A 16,930-nucleotide genomic window follows, 5' to 3' on the forward strand; every position below is an offset into this window, starting at 1 on the left:
CTGATGATGTCAGCACCCTATAAGTATATCAGGGGAAAGGAAGTCCCCCAGTAATGCGAATAGCGTGCTGCGCTAATGCGTCTGTCTCTAGTGTCATAACATAGTTAGGTAGGGGTTTGAATCCAGCAGGTGGCAAGTGTGTGTGAAGGGTGTAAGTGTGTATGAAAGAAACCTCCCTTTTGGCAACTGGGAAAACACACCACAGGATGATCATTCCACTTTCTAAACTCTGATGATGTCAGCACCCTATAAGTATATCAGGGGAAAGAAAATCTCCCAGTAATGGGAATAGTGCGCTGCGCTAATGCGTCCGTCTCTAGTGTCATAACATAGTTAGGTAGGGGTTTGAATCCGACAAGTGTGTGCTAAGGGGGGGAAGTGTGTATGATTGATATATCCCTTTTGGCAACTGGGAAAACACACTACAGGATGCACATACCCCTTTCTAAACGATATCACAATTATGTATGGCTTTTGATTACAGACATGCCACGTGTGTTGTGCACACACAGAATGCCCATGTGTGTGGGTTGTCCCTCACAATAATGCATGACATTGATTACACCGGTTATGGCAATGCACACATGATGTATGTGTGTGCCAAATACACATATGTACCTGTGACTTTCAATAGTTACCATGTGTGATGCCTGCCACATGTGAATACATGGTATTTGCACAGGGTAACATTATGACCGTGGTCTTCTGTGCAGGTGCTGCATGTGGGATGTGTATATACAGTGTGAGATGTAGATGCTATCAGCCTAGTAGTGAGGGATGCACACCTGGTCTGGGGCATAAAGTCTACATGTTGTTGATGTACAGGAGCTGCATGTTTTCACCTGTTGTGGGAGTGGTAAGACAGTATTCCATAGCAATGCAGTGACTGCATGCTAAGAACCATTCAGCTAGGGTGTTGTAGCTACACTTATTCATTAGCATTCAGTAATTTGTCGGAATCCCTGGTGAGGGTCTGATGCCAACCAAGGTCAGGGGTCTACCAGCATGTGTCACTTGCTCAGTGATCCCTTCCATGTTCCCTATCATGTATCCCAGTGAGCGACATCCCACATCAGCTGTGGTGGCATGGACAATGACTGAGTCATATGTGTCCATGCATCTGACTGACTTGTATGTTGTTGTTACAGTTTGGCCATGTGTTTCCATCTCATACATGTGATGTACATCCATGGATAGGGGATAGGGTTGACTGTGTACATGTGGCAGCTGTGACATTACTACATGACACACATATTCCACAACTGTACCATAGAGGTGACTGACAACTGACCTTTGCACATGCTACCAGAGTATTGAGATTACATTGGTGATTGACAGCACATAGGGCCAATGGTGAAAAAGAGACATAGGTCCATAGGTTCGTACAGGGATATCTGCCCAGGGCATGTATCCACCTAGCCAGAATGTGTGTGCCTTTCAACATGCATTGTGAATCTGTCTTGCTATGCCCTTTTCCAAGGTTAGTATACTGTGCCTCTTTCTCACAGTGACACATAAGTGATACCCAGGGTAACCCTACAATGTCACATCCAGTCATTAATATCACTCTTGAAGATAGTCACTGAGTCAGTCTGCCTAACCTCTATTGGGATAATAATCAGGAATGAAGGGAGCCTCTGAGTTGTGAATGTGCCCTCCAGCATGTCCTATGTATATCACTCCTGAGGTTCAAGTATTTCCAGCGTGTATCCTGGTGGGATCTGGATATTCTGAGATGCAGCATGGCCATTAAGTGAGGGTATGACCTGGCCTTCTATGTCAGGCACAGATTGCCTATGAAGAGGCAGTATGTCACTGAGTAGAGCTGCTGCTACTTTAACCAGTCAGTATGTGGCATCTGTTTGAGCACTTTGATTCCCTTGTCGAGGTACATATGTGGTATCTCCAGTTGCTGCAGGTGTCTGGTAAGGTGCATGCCGACAGGTTCATCATAGTCAATTATGGGCATGATGAGGGATGAGTAAAGGGGCACAATGTCCTCCCCTGGCCTACATGTGGATCCCATGATGATGTGGCCCATATAACATGCTTACCTAACCACTTTGTCCATGTTGTTGTCAAATGGTAGAATGCTATCAACCTGCGTACCCCAAGGTCCATAATTCCTTCGTCTGCACTTACTGGATTAACACATATGTGGTACGTTGTGGTCACTTAGTGTTTGACAAGGGGGATGACTATACTCTTTCTGTCATTCATGTTGAGGCCATGGCTGTGGCACAAGTCGTGTGTTTGCAAGAGTCCCTTTTGGAGGATGCGTGTGTTAGCTGGTGAGTTGATTATGGTGTTCGGTCTGCAGTCACCTGCGACTTGCTGAGCCACAGTACTTCCATGTTGGCCTGTACCTATGACAAATATATAATGAACATGACAGCTCCTAGGGCTGTGCCTTGTGGGACACCACTTGTACCAGGTTGGAGGCTGACATGGCTCCAGCAATTCTACCATGTGTGTTCTGCCCTTGAGCCACTGTGCAATACCCATAGTGACATAGGGGTTAATATGTACACTGGTGAGCTTCCCTAGAATGCACAAGTGGGGTATTGTATCCAAGGCTTATGCAAGGTCCAGGTAGGCTGTGTGGACCTCCTACCCCTTGACAGTGGCCTTGGTGACTTTTTCAAAGAAATCAAACAGGTTTGAGAGGCAGGATTTGCCATTGACAAAGCCAAACTGTGTATGGTGACATGTCTGTAGGTCCACAATATCTAGATATGTGAGGTTCATGATGATCCTTGCCATAGCTTTGCAGACAAAGCTAGTCAGACATATGGGGCGAGTAGTGTCCAGGATCCGTGACGGCACCACCTGAATGTTGAGGGACCACTGTTGCTGTATGCCACTCTCTGGCCACATATCGTGTATTAAGGCTGGGATTGAACAGTGGTGTTATGTCTGGGTGTAGCTCTTCTTGTGGTTCATGTAGGACACAGCCTGGGACACTGTCTGGTCCCATTGATGCAGTGTTTATTGCTTTGGGAAGGGCATCTCTTACCTGAGCATCTGTGATGTCAGGGGGGGAAGCACTGTGCTGCGAGACATATTTGCCCTTTTGGTGTGGTGGGAGAGAAGGCAGCATTGAACCTGTCCACTAGGATGATGGCAATGTCTGTGTGTTTTGTATTTTGTGTGACATCTTGGATTACCTCTGAGCATATCTGGGTAGTACCACCCAGGTTACTAACATAACTACAGGCAGCCTTGTGATTATCCTCAGTGGCTTGTGGAATCCTCTCTCAAAGATGGCCTTAGACAATCATATGGGTGCCTGTAGTTGTCTTCCAATACTCATCAGTGGTGCCTTCACATTTTGGGAGGTTGTTGTATCATGTAGTGGCGTCATCCTTCTATTGTATATGTGTTTATGGCTGGTGTCCGGCGCCCAGGACATCTGCCTTTGGAGAATTGGGTCATGCTTTCATATGTGGCTTCATGATCCATGCATTCCTGAATGTGTCCACAGAATGCCTCTATACAGGTATCTGCAGTCTGGTCCATATTTTCAACAGGCCTTGAGCCTTTGAAGGTTTCCACATCATTTATGAGGGGTGTGCACTTGCTTGACATGAGCTGTTGACAGACGTGCCGCCCTCCAGACAGAGCAAGGTGAGGGTCACAGTCAGCTACCTGTTGGGTGATAGAATGTGCCACATAACACAGGCACACAGGTCACTCCACAGCAAGTACAGCTATGAGGCAGACATTGTCCATGCTGGTGCAAACAACCTGAGACGTACCTCCCTGGACCACATGGAAAGAGACACAAAGGAGCTCTTACAGCACCCTCTCAAACTCAGGACTCCCACACAGCCTTCATGCTGACACAGGAGAGTTTAGATTACTCTGCAAACACCATCATACTGGGTGATGCCAGCTACCCAAACATAGACTGTGAACATTACACAAGCCACAATACCCAAGCTCTAAGGTTCCCATTCATCAGACATTCTTTGGCTATGGAACAGGTAACCAACCTTCCCACAAGAGGGGCAGATATACTAGAGCTGATCTTCACAAACATGAGTACAAACTGCTCACCACTGGGAGTATATCCTTCATTGTTGCAATCAAACCATATACTAATCACACTGGAGTTCTGGATCCCCCACATATGCAAACCTCAAACACATCGATGTGTGTGTGGGAAATGTCCCTATTAGCAACTGTGACAGTACAGTACAGGATGCAGATCCCCCTTTTGAAACACTGATGATGTCAGGACTGTATAACTATATCACCTGTAGTAAAGTCCTCCAGTAATTTGCATAGCGCGCTCTGCTAATGCGTCTTTCTTCAGTGTCATAACGTAGTTAGGTAGTGGTTTGAATCCTGCAAAGGGAATGTATGTGCGTTAGTATGAGTGTGGTTTATGTGTGTGCACTATGCTGGGAGGGTTAACTGCCTTTTGCCAACTGGGAGAACACACTACAGGGTGCACATCCCTCCTCCTACACACAGATGATGTCAGCACCCTCTAAGTACAGCATTAGTAAAGATTTCTCCAACTACTGTAAATAGCACACTCTGCTAATGTGTCTGTTTCTACTATCATTGCACAGTTAGGTATGGGTTTGAATCTTGCTAATGGAAAGTATGTGTTTTACTGTTGGTGGGGTTAGTGTGTGTGCACAATGATGGGGTGGGATGTGGCTTTTGCCACATGTTACACATGACAGCAAGTGACTGCTTGTCATTGTTGCATTTACTTAATTGTGACACATTGCACTTAGGTTACCTGGCACTTGCTCACTGACACTTTTATATCAGTCAGCAGTTGTAGGTAATGTCAGTACACCCTCACTCCCCACTGGACCTTGTTTTCAATCATTAATTATTACAGAATTCACAATAGTATTCTAGCATGTCCAGAGGTCAGTTGTCAGTTCCCTCCCCAGTCCAGCTGGTGAGTGTGGTACTCCAGAGACAATGTTAGAACAGATGCATGTACACAGACAACCCCCTCCTCCTAACAACAAATTCAAACTCATGTGAGTGATGCAACCATATACCAGACTGGAGGCTAGGCTCTGTCTACTCAATACCGCCATAACCAGTCAGGTGGCAAAGGGGACCACTCACTACACTTCCAGTCTCACGTAGACCTACCACAACAGCGGACCTAACACATGATCATACTTGTAGGCTCGGACCACAGCTCTGCCTATGCAGCAGAGACCTCCTAAGCAGACATCCAGGCAACCACTACCACAAAAACGAACATGTGCAACACATATCACACAAAGCCAATGTGCTGAACACTCACAGCCATTAACAGTTAACAACACACCTCATACACCTGTACTAGGTGCCTCTATCATCAGGCACACTCACATCATGTTCACCAGGCTTAACGAGGTGAGGGTCACGGTGTGCAGCCTGTCAGGCACTATGACCTGCCACATAACACAAACACTCAGGTAACCCCAAGGCAGGTACAGGTATGACTCAGTCAATGTCCATGCTGCTGTGAATGGCCTGACACATTCCTCCCTGGACTACATGACATGAGACAGTACAGAGCTCTCTGAGCACGTAGCCCGAGACAGTTTGACCCTGACCTTGAGTAGCATCCTACCCTCACCTAGAACGATGCCACAATATCAAGGCACGATGATCCCTTCCAACAATTGACTGACATACTGGTGTCATTCACAGGTGTGCCAATGCCTGCCATCTTGGGGTGGTATGCTTTGCTAGGGACAGCTTGCACCTGTCACCACAGTCTTATTGACATTTGGCGGAGCCTCCTGCTACACCCATAGTGCCTGTATTAGGCAAGGCTCATAAGGCAAACCCACATCCATTTGTATCACAAAGGATGAGGAAGTGAGAGTGATGCTACTCAACACTGGACGTCTAGACCTAAGGATGCACGCACTCAAAACCCTACCTAGCATTCTGGACAGTGATATCTGTGCAGTAACATGAACCTGTTTCAGGTTTCACAGGAGCACACCAGTACTACCACGTTATAGCTGTTACCATTCATGTCGGCCCCAACACTTGAACAAGGGAGGGGGAGTATCAGTATTCAATGCAGATTCCCATGCCTCCACATTGGTGGCACAGTACAACATAGGTGTTAGGCCATTGAGTACAGAAGACGTAGTTGGGGACCTGGGGAAGAAACATGGTAGCAGTCTGTCATTTGTCTACCACATGGCCACCGTGGATTGAAAGACATGTTATATAGCCCAGCTAATCATGAGGGATTCACATGTATGGCAGGGGAGGTCATTGTGCCTCTTTACTCATCCATCATCAGGCCTATAATTGCGTACAATGCACCTTTTGGGATGTACCTAACCAGACACCTACAGCAACTGGTACAGGACAACAGTACATCATCAAGGGGATGCAATGGCTCACACAGATGTCATATGCTGCCCAGGTAAAGTGAATCCAGCTGGACTCAGTGGCATACTGCCTGTTCAGAGGCAATCTGTGCATGCCATATACAGCCATGTCCTACCTAGCAGTAATGAACGTGCTGCACCTCAGGCAATCAGAGTCCCATACTGCCACATGCTCAGGAGAGCTGGACCTCAGCACTGACATACATGGACATGCTGGAGGGGCATATTCCTAACCGAGAGGCTCCCTTCACTCTGTAATGAGCTCACACTACTGGTTAGGCAGAGTCCCTCATTGACTCTCTTCCATAGGAATCTGGATGAGTGGATGGAGATCATAGTTGTACCCCAGGTATCACTTCTATGTCACTGTTAGACAGAGGCACAGTATACTAACGTCGGACAAGGGCATAGCAGCATAACTTGTAAGTGGGTGGCAAAAGACAAACACATTCTACTAGGCTTACCAATGCCCTAGGACAAATAGCCTAGTATGAACCTATGAACATGTGTGTACTGCTTTAGTACTTCTGCCATATGTTGCATGTGTGTGTGTTGTGGGGGATGCACAGGTGATGGCCGGATACTTCTGCACAGGTGACATGTCTGACACATTCTGGGTGTTCATCCATACATACTGGATGTGTGCTGCCATCCAACCCTGTGATGTGGACACACATTACTCAGCCTGGATATACATATCTGAACAACACCACAGGCACAGTACACTACCTTGCTATGTATGCATGTAATTACACAGTTATTCACTAGTTATGACAGTGATGCTATCCATGCAGCCCACTGGGCCAGTGGAAGCCACAACAGACACCGCCAGCACCTTTGCATATGCTTACCACAGACATCCCACATACTGCATGTACTGTGCACACACATATCTAACCCAGAACAACTGCACACCACTTATTAATCCTGTCCAGTGGACTACAGATACAGGCATATTGTATAACAATAGTAGGAGGCTACTGCAGCACAGGGCAGATTCACATGATGGGAAGGCATCTGTTGTCTGCAGTGTTAAGATGCTTCACATTCACCAAATGCACAGATATTGGCAACATTGTTGCAGACAGTTTAGGTGCAGGTACCCCCCCCATTCTCCTACACATGTGGTATTAGTTATCCCAGATGACTGTAACCTCCCTATCCTCTCACATGTCCAGGTGAGAGCCACCCTCATTATTGCAGAACACATATCATCACTGTTACGAAATGGGATCCCTGGATGTGTGCTACATTCACCCCTGGAGGACATAGCACCACATGACAGACTGATATTAATCCCTGGCCATACTACAGGATATGTACCTGAACAGTGCCATACATACACAGTGGTCCCACACCAATGAGGAGGAACTTCTACTGACCCTGGGAACTACTGCATCATATGCACAGCTGGCCTTGTGTTCTAAGCTATGTAAGTGTTAGGTATGGGCCACATGTACAACAATATTACATATGTTTATATTTCAGGACTATGTACACACAACCTATCTCATGGACATACCTATAGATAGTGAACTATGATACATTTGGAGGTGTCACAGTATACACAGGATTAACCTGCTACTTTGCATTACCTGTGTTTGTGGCAGCTGTTGCTGTGCCAGTGGTGCTGCTTGCTGCTTGCTCCTTGCTGCTTGTTGCTTGCTGCTGCTTTTGCTGCTGGCAGTCCTAATATTTGTTTGGTTGTTCTCTCTGTCTCTCTCTCTCTCTTTCTCCGTAGTTTTTGTGCAATGAATGTATTGCATGAGTGTAGTGTGGGTACTCAATGCTTTTGTAGGTATCTGCATAGGTCCATGTGATGGCCTCTGCACCAATTGTAAGGCAGCATTTGCTAATTGCATGCAGCCGGGTGTGTACTGATTGCATGTCTCACTGTGATTTCAGGACACTGCTATAAAAGGGTATGTGGGATAGGCGTTGCCCTTTCAGATTGTAGGGCGTGGACCATGCTGGTATGCTGTTGACAGTGTTTTGTGAGTGTGAAGGTTAGTACATCTCCCATGCTTCATGCTGTGTTGTAGATTCAGGTTGCTGCATTTCTCTTGCCTGTTCCCTGTAGTGAGTGTGTATGCATACTGACACCTACAACTATATGTCATATGTATTGCTATATAAATATATATATATCTGTGTACATATACATACTTTCATATATGTACATTAGCTGACATTATTGGGTACAAGCTAACAATTAGCAGGGCTGTTTCTGTTAACACTACACTAGTATGGGAATCCAGTAATTGGGACTATAAAAGTCTGCATGACATGCTTTGGGTAGTAGACATACTATATTGCCTTTATCTTCATTCCTACTATTACATGTTCCACTTATTTAGCACTATATTCCTGTATGAGAGTCATGGCTTAGTGGTAGGTCATACAGACTAGTGTTACAATGGTCTTGTGGTAGGGCCTACTAGTATGCTCATATTCTGCTTTTGAGTTGAGTATAGGGCCTATCAATCAAAGTGCTGGAGGCACCTTTAAGCAGTTAAAGGGGTTAGTAGGTCTCACAGGAGCCAGGCTGTGTTGCAGATTCTGGTTGCTGCATATATCTTCACTGTTTCCTGTAGTGAGTGTGTATGGCTACTGAGACCTACAACTATATTTCATATGTATTAATATATATTTATATATATGTATGTGTAGATATACATACCTTCACATTGTACATTACCTTACGTTATTATGTACAAGCTAACAGGTAGCAGGGCTGTTTCTGTTAACACTGAACTAGTATGGGAATCCAGTAATTTGGCCATTAAAACTCTACCTGACATGCTTTGGATAGTACATCTCCTATATTGCCTTTATACTGATTCCTACTATTACATGTTATATTTATTTCAGCACTATGTTCTTGTAAAGCAGGCACGGCTTAGTGGTAGGTCATACAGACTAATGTTACCAAGGTCCTGGGTTCGAGACTGATAGTGGGAATTTATTTTTCTTTCCAGACTTTCAAAATGAGTACAGGACCTGTCAATCAAAGTGCCATAAAGGCACTTTTAAGCATTTAAAACCAGGTCTGCGCTCATTTGCGCGGAGCTCACGCATGCGCACTGGCGGTGAGCTCTGCGCACACAAGCGCACACCTGCGCTATTTTCTTTGAAAGAAAAGAAAAAGGGGTGACAGGAAAGTGGTGAAAAAGGGGTCACAAAGAGGGTAAGACAGTAGGGAAACAAGCGTGGGATTTGCAGGAAGGATGTAGGTAAGGCCCATAGATGCCCATGTCTTTGGCAGCAACAGCTGTGCATTTCCATGTATTTTGGTGAGACATTGGAAACCTTTCACCCCTGAGAGAGGTGTCAGGACAACATTAATATTTGTTGTAGAGCCAATTGTAATTAACTGTTTCAATGTCAAGCAGACATGTGTGCGACATGGACAGCTATGTATGGGCGTAATTTATTTGTGGGTACAGAGTGCCCTTTTTTTTCAGGTGAGAGTGGTATGTCAGGTGAAGGAAGTCGGTATAGCTGGGGAGGTAGGTTGGGTAGGTTAACAGACAAGACAGACAAGACGCATACAGGGGCGTGTATGACACACGGGGGGGTTACACAATTGACGGGGACGGAGGTTGGGATTTCCAAGATGCATGAGCCCACAGATGGCAACAGTGGAACTGATATCCCCACCCATAGGCAGTTGCCACTGTTCCTTCACAGCCCAGGACGGGCCTGTGCTGGGGCTGTGTAGGCGGGCAACGGCGGGCCATTAGCTGTGCCACACGAGCCTCAAGCTGGCGTAGGGGCCCAAGAACAGTGTCTTGGATCTCCCTTCGCACCACAGACCGGACACCGCAGAGGGTGAGTGGACGAACCCCTCCGGCCACACTTGCAGAGGGGGGACGGGCCCCATCCCCTGCAGCGCTTCCACCCAAAGGTGGCACAGGGCCACCGGAGGGGGGTCCGGCCTGGGCACTAGTGCCAGGTGCAGTCGCCAGCTGAGGTGGGAGAGGTGGGTCTGCTGGGACCTGCCTTCCCAAGCATTCTAGGTTTGTGAGTAGTTATGTTAGTTTGGGTTAGTGGCATTTTATTCCATTCAGATTAGTAGTAACAGCATGCATTGGTATTCCCATCAAACAAACACCCATATATTAACACCATTGAACAAGGGGCATATCAATATCACATGCATTATTTGAACAGAAATACACAGTCAAACAACATGCAGGGTTGATTAATGGCAACAGGCCATCAGATTTGCAGGTATGAACAGGGCACATGCACGAACAGGCATGCATATATTTTTGAAACGGACAAATGTCCATGATTAATGAAATGTTCACATACCATTATTTAGTGGGTGTTGTTATATGGAATTATAGGGTTGGGCGGAGATAGAAAGTGATGACACATTCATATGTTACACATTGATTTACATTTGTAATAGGTACACAATTAAGTTGAGGCTGATGTTTCAAAATAGATTTTATTTGACTGTCAAGCTACACCTGTTACAAATACATCACTATCCTACTTATTTTGAATTTGATCAGATACATCATCCTGCTACACTTTGATGACAGGACAGGGGACAACTATGGCTATTTAGTCTGTCAGATAATCATGCATTCTATCTGCAAATTGTTTACTGTGATCACCATATACAGCATTTGGCCTAGACATTCCAGATTCTGACACACTGAAATCAGTTTGGGATATTAAGTTGTACTTCCCACATGCATTTAGTTCTGTAGGAACACACTGGGGCTAATATATTCAGGGGTTATTACTACTTTATTTATTCATACATGACCCTTTCTGTCACTCTCACACATCCTGCAACTTCACAGTTCAGGTTGCTACTTCTAGGCTTTGTTCACATGTTAGACTAGTGGTAATTCAAACACTTTCCAACAGCCTCACTTCTGTCATGATTCAGCATTTCAACAGGGGATATATCTCACATGTGACTACCTCAGATTCTGAAGCTGTACTCTTGAGACTACTGCAGGTTACACTATATTTAATTAATGGTGGGACATCTGTATTACAGCACTGTTTAATTCTATCAATTATATTTCCAGTTACACTTGCATACTGATGAACTTGTTGCAGCCATACCTGCAGACTTTCAAATCTTGCTTGCACATTATATTACTTTTAATCAATACACTGCAGTGTTCTGATACATGCTACAGTATAATATTTATTTACAAGTACTGGGTGGGGTTACTAACCTGCATGGTGGCGCAGCCACACCAGCCTACGGGCATGCATCTCGCGGTTCATAGAGCGGACACCTGCAGCTGTAATACAAAAGAAGTAATATTGGACTACACATCTCCATGGTATCAGCTAGTTGAAATCCTTACATACATAAGTAAAATGTAACTTACTCAGTAGTGGGGCGTTGGGCATATCCAGGCCTCCTGGATCCATTCGGTCAACTGGTCTTGCTTGCCGCTTCAGGTCCGCATGGTGGTGACGGACCTGCTCACCAGTGCGTGGAATGCCAGTAGCACTGGTCAGATCACGAGCCAACTGGTCCCATGCCTCTGCCCTATATGCTCCCCATGAGACCTGGCCCTGCATGAGTTGGGCCTCGTGATGATGGACAAGGAGCCAGACCATGTATCTGGACTCCTCAATGCCCCAACGCTGTGCTCGAAAGCAACGTCCCTCACCTACTCCACTCATTCTGACTGCAGCTCTGTTCTACAATCGTTTCTGCTGTGTATTCCCGCCTATGGGGCTTATATATGCCGCTTTTCCCGCACATTTCTCTAATTGGCCATTTTGGAATTGTATCTACTTCACTGAAAATGCTTTCTCATGCTCCATTCTGGATTTTATCCCATATATATGCTATTTCTGCATTTCATGGTATTGCTGTCATGGCTTAGTGGTGTAGTACCTTGACTCTAGTGCATGGTATCCTGGGTTCGAATCTAGCAACTGACTTTTGATTTTCCTGACAGAAATGAGTTGAGGACCTGTCAATCAAACATGCCAAAAGCACTTTTAAGCACTTAAAACCAGGTCTGCGCTCGTTTGCGTGGAGCTAACGCATGCGCACTGGCAGTTAGCTTGTGGGAGCGTGCAAACGGTGTGCGCTGGGATAAACCTTAATTGGCTAGTGACACACATGTTCAGCTAAGCACAGCTAGTTGCAAACAGTTTCAGCCTGTTAAACCGGTGCTTAGCAACGGGCACGCAGTTTGCAGCTTTTTAAACACTACTCAGCTATGGGCACTCCGTCTCACAGCAGCTTAGCTATCAGTACATTTCTGACTATTTTTATTATTGTGTTACTTCAGAATATATGCTCCATTTCATTCCATTTTACAAAAGGGAATACATTTACATTTGTACAATACTGTCAGGGTGCTTTTTAGTGCTTATTTACAAAAAAAAAAAAAAAAGGTTGTTGTGGGGGATCGAACCCTGCCTGCCTACTCTTAGGCCGGCAACTCTACCGCTAACCTATTACTTCTTGGCTTACTTTGCATATTTAGTTCTTATATCCTTTTCCACTGACTGCTAACTGTGATTGCGCTAGTAGCACACCCGCGCACACGAGCGCACACAGTAGCAAACATTTACGGGGTTTAAAATAAAAAAAAGGTTTTAATTTAATTTTATAACATCTCTTCACTTTATACACTGATGGTCAGTCGGGGCATGTGTTGTGTAGTGTGTTTATTCACATTTCCATGGCCTTTCTCGTGGCTGTTTACTTTCAGCCATTCTAGTCTTCCGGGGGCGTGTAGCCTACAGACACACCCCCTACTCTCTTACACGGACCGTGTAAGAGTTACTAGTGTGATTCAGCATGCCTCATGCACCTCATGCATATGCATGACATGCTGACATCACACAGTTTAACTGCAGCCTCCGTGTAAGAGTTATAACTCTTACACGGAGGCTTCCTGAATCTGGCCCACTGTGAAATGTGGAACTGCAAAATATGTGACAACATTGCACTCTACTGGCCCGGTGAAGCATGTTGTGTCCTTTCATGTTAGAATTCAGCCCAAGGGCTGCTGGATGAATATTTCATGCCCATTGTTTTAAGGCTAAAGTTTATGACTAGAATTTAAATGTGGAAGGTGCTTTATTGCTTTAGTTTCTGTTAGTATATACATGTGAAATGTTGTCTATAGTTGTAAGTTTCTGTGCAGGTGTTAGATTGCTAAATAATGCAGTTTGTGGCCTGAGAACTCAGACCAGGTGTTAAGATGATGCAATATGAATACTGGGAAAACCTAAGTGTAAAAAATGATGTAATTTGGGGAGGGACCCAGCAAATATGTTTGTTAGTAATGTTTAAATTATATTTCTCACAAGAGACCTGAAGCATTTTGATCTTGGATATCTAACCCAGCACTATTTATGCTCTTTATGTATGTAAGTAGGATTGTAGCACTGTGTCTTCTCTTAAGATTAGCTAAAGATTAGAAAGTTAGATTAAGTATTTTTCTGTGTAATCAGATCTTTCCTACGATATTATTTTAAGTTTCTGTGTGATCTCTGAACTCTTAGATATCTCTGTGGTGTAGTAGATTTGTCTTGTGTTTTAATTATTTATTATTAAATATTTTTTAAACCTTCTAGATGTGGCTGGTTTGTGTAGAGATGAAGTATGCTTTAGAGTACATTATATATTTATAGAGTTTACTGTCTAAGCCCTTCCAATAAGCCTTAGACTGTATAGTCACATTACCATTGGATATTAATATTGCACAGGAATAATTGGACACCCTTTTAATGGCCTTTTAGTAGCTGATATTAGTAACTGGGTGGTGGCAGTAATTACTACTGTATAGTCTGGGTAAAGGGGCACAGCTGGACAATCTGTGTCAGCCTTTCCCAGGAGTGTCTGGGAAGTTGTATAAATACTTATCTCAAAGTGTGTGTGTGTTGTGTCAGCTACTTGGGCAGGGACACGAAGCACTGGTTGGACAGAGAGGGTACTGGAGGTTCTAGCTTGCCCAGTTAGGCTGAGACCTGGACCCTATAGCTATGCCAGTGGGGAGTCTTATCGGGGACCTGGTGAGCAAGGGGGCAGCAAGCCCCAGACTGACTGTGATCTCTGTGTCCACTTAAGGGAAATTGTACTTTACTGTGTGTATTAGTTATCCTTTCCTCTTCTAGGAGACAACCTCCCTGGTGTTAGTGGTGAGGATTGAAGCTCCTTGATTGCTGGGCCAGGGCATGGTTGGCACAAGTGTTTGGCAGTGGTGGGATCTACTTCACATACTAATTGGCTTGTAGTGGTGTGGGTAGAGCGAATTCCTGTAGCTTATGTACAGTGATCTCTAAAAGTGTTTTGTACTCTAAAACAGCCACGCAGTGTATACCAAGAGTTCAGATCACAATTGTTTATTTCTTTTGTTAGCTTAGTGTTAGTCAGGGTGAGCAGGCAGCATGTCAGCAGAAGAGTATGGAAAGCTGACAAGGAGCCAGCTGGTGGAGATATGCCAGACTAGGGGGCTGGTGCATGGAAACCTGACTAAGGCAGACCTTATTGCAGCCTTGGTTACAGCTGCATCAGAAAACAGCAGCCTGGAGGATAATCAGACTGACAGTGGAGATACAATATTCTTGGAGAATGGACAGCTCAACCTTTCTGCAGTGGACTTAAAAATCCAGCTGGAGGTAAAGAGACTTGAGTTGGAGGCCAGGTGTTTGGAACTAGAAGCAGCCAAGAAAATGAGGAGTTTACAAGCTGAGGAAAATGAACGGTAGAGGAAGCATGAGAGGGAAATGCTGACTCTTCACCACAGTCATGGAGGTAATGGGGAGGGGAGGGGAGTAACTGGACCCCAGAAGCACAAAAGGTCAGTAAATTCCTTCCACAGTTTAAAGAGGGGGATAATTTTGATAGCTTCATTCATATGTTTGAGCAGTTATGTAAACAGTATGAAGTTGACCAAGGGCTCTGGGTACAGTTCCTGACCACCTTACTCCATGGTAGCACTGTAACTTCTTTAGCAAAAATGCACGACACTGACTGTTTTAATTATACTGCTGTAAAAATACATTTGTTAGAATGTTTTAAGCTAATACCTGAAATGTATAGGAAAAAGTTTCATGAGCATAGACCCAAGGCAGATGAAAATGTATGCGAATATGTTGTTGAACTGAGCACTTATTTTCATAGTTGGGTGAGTGGATGTCAGGTCACCACTTTTGAAGGGCTGGCAGATCTTTTGGTAAGCGAACAAGCCCTTAGCACTTTGCTTGAGGACATGAGGATCTGGTTAGCTGATAGACAGTGCACTACTTCAGTGGAGTTGGGGAAGAAGGAAGACCTATACCTAGCAAGCAGGGCAGCCCTGCACAGGAAAGGGACCCCAGTACTGCTCGTGGGACTAAAGGAACCCATGGTGGACAGTACAGACTGCCCCAACAGAATCCACCAGTAGCAGGGGAAGCCACTAGTCCAGGTATACGTCCAGTTTCTAGGGTTAAATGTTTTGAATGCAACCAGTGGGACCATGTGGCATACAGGTGTCCACAGCGGCAAGGTGGGGAACAAAAGGTGAAAGAGCCAGTAAGTGGAAAAGACAAAATGCCAATAGTGGGTTGTCTTGAGACAACAGGGGTATGGAACTACCATCCTGCAGATGTCCTGAGAGGGAAGGAGTTGGATGAGGAAGTACCATGTACTTATGCAGTTATATGCAGTGATGCTAGGAGACAAGCATATGAGTCTGGTAGCCTGGGGGAGATGCAGACAGACTGCATACTTGCAGCCAGGACTGCTGAGGTGGTTACTTCAGGGAGTGAGCTATGCTGTAGCAGTGAGACTGAATGTGAGCCTCAGCTGCTTATGGGTACTGATGTTCCCTTGGACAGGGTAACTGCAAAGACAGAGGTGAGTAGTAGTACCCAGGCTGACAGTGAGGCACCACTGTCAGAGGATGCCAGACTTCCAGTGGAAGGGGAGCTGGGAAGGGTTACAAGGAGAGACTTGAGACAGGCTCAGCTCTCAGAACCTACATTGCAAGGCCTGAGGCAGGTAGCTAGGGAGGCACCTGATTCTCAAAGGAAGGGACAATCTGTATACTGGAACAAAGGGTTACTGTACAAAGAGTGGACCCCTGAGGGAGGGCTAGAAGGTGAGAGAGTACAGAAGTTGGTAGTGCCTAGAGCTTACCATCTGGCTCTTCTAGCTACAGCCCATGATATTCTCCTTGTAGGTCATATGGGCATAAAATGTACAAAGAGGCGTATTATGCAAAACTTCTATTGGCCTGGAATTTCCAGAGATGTAACAGGGTACTGCAGTATCTGTTAGCAGTCCCAAAAGGTTGGCAAGGCAGGAGACAAAGTGAGAGCTCCTTTGATGCCTTTGCCTGTGATTGAAGAGCCATTTCAAAGGGTAGCAATGGATATTGTGGATCCTCTCAGTACCCCAAGTTCCACAGGGAAAAAGTATATCCTAGTGATTGTAGATTATGCTACACGATACCCTGAGGCAGTGGTTTTGTCCTCCATTGAGGCCAAGAAGGTGGCAAATGATTTGCTAGAGATTTTTAGCAGGGTAGGTTTCCCAAGGGAAATGCTGTCTGACAGAG

This window comes from Protopterus annectens, chromosome 16.part0 (assembly GCF_019279795.1).
Source record: "Protopterus annectens isolate FY-2018-M chromosome 16.part0, PAN1.0, whole genome shotgun sequence".
In the NCBI taxonomy this organism is placed as follows: Eukaryota; Metazoa; Chordata; order Ceratodontiformes; family Protopteridae; genus Protopterus; species Protopterus annectens.